This window comes from Rhincodon typus, chromosome 20 (assembly GCF_021869965.1).
Source record: "Rhincodon typus isolate 14 chromosome 20, sRhiTyp1.1, whole genome shotgun sequence".
NCBI lineage: Eukaryota > Metazoa > Chordata > Chondrichthyes > Orectolobiformes > Rhincodontidae > Rhincodon > Rhincodon typus.
Window position 1 is genome coordinate 24,846,147 of NC_063351.1, and position 790 is coordinate 24,846,936.

Here is a 790-nt window from a genome sequence, read left to right on the forward strand (position 1 = left end):
TGGACTCATTTCTGAAGAAGGGTCCAGACCCGAAACGTCAGCTTTCCTGCTCCTCTGATGCTGCTTGGCCTGCTGTGTTCATCCAGCTCTACACCTTGTTATCCCCTGATCTAGAGATAGGTACATTACCACTGTGCCTCAAGAGCCCTTAACTGCATTTCGTATGGTTTACAGAATCACAGAATAGTCACTGGGCAGAAGGAGGCCATTTGGCCCATCATGAATACACTGGCTCTATGAATGAGCATCTGGCTAGTGCCATTCTCCTGCTTTCTCCCCTTAACCCAGCACACTATTACTTTTCTAATCACGAATTCATTTTCTTCGGGATGCCTTGATTGAACCTTCCTTCCCCACACTCTCAGGCTGTACACTCGTGGTTATTTTGAGGACAAGTGCAGCAGATTCGGTTAGTGTCTATTCCTTTTGGAAGTTTACTTTCTGGGTATGAAAAAGGGGTCCACAGTCCAATGCCTGCTCGGATTGCGAACAAACACAATAAAATCTGATGTGATTCACATTCGAACACAAGCAGAGAGGGTGATTTGCATTTCTTTCAGTGTCCTGACCAGCCGTTTCTGTGACAGATGTGTTTGTGCAGCCGGTTACTGAGAGACCAATTAAACCTTTCACTCTGCAGTTTCCAACAAGCATTCCCCTAACCGGTATTGTCAGGAGATTAAGTGGCCACATGACCGTATTATTCTGTACAATACTCTCCCGTTTAGCCCGGACTATTCAGTCAATAAATAGCGCGACACGTGGGCTGGGATGGAGGGAAATCGGCAGC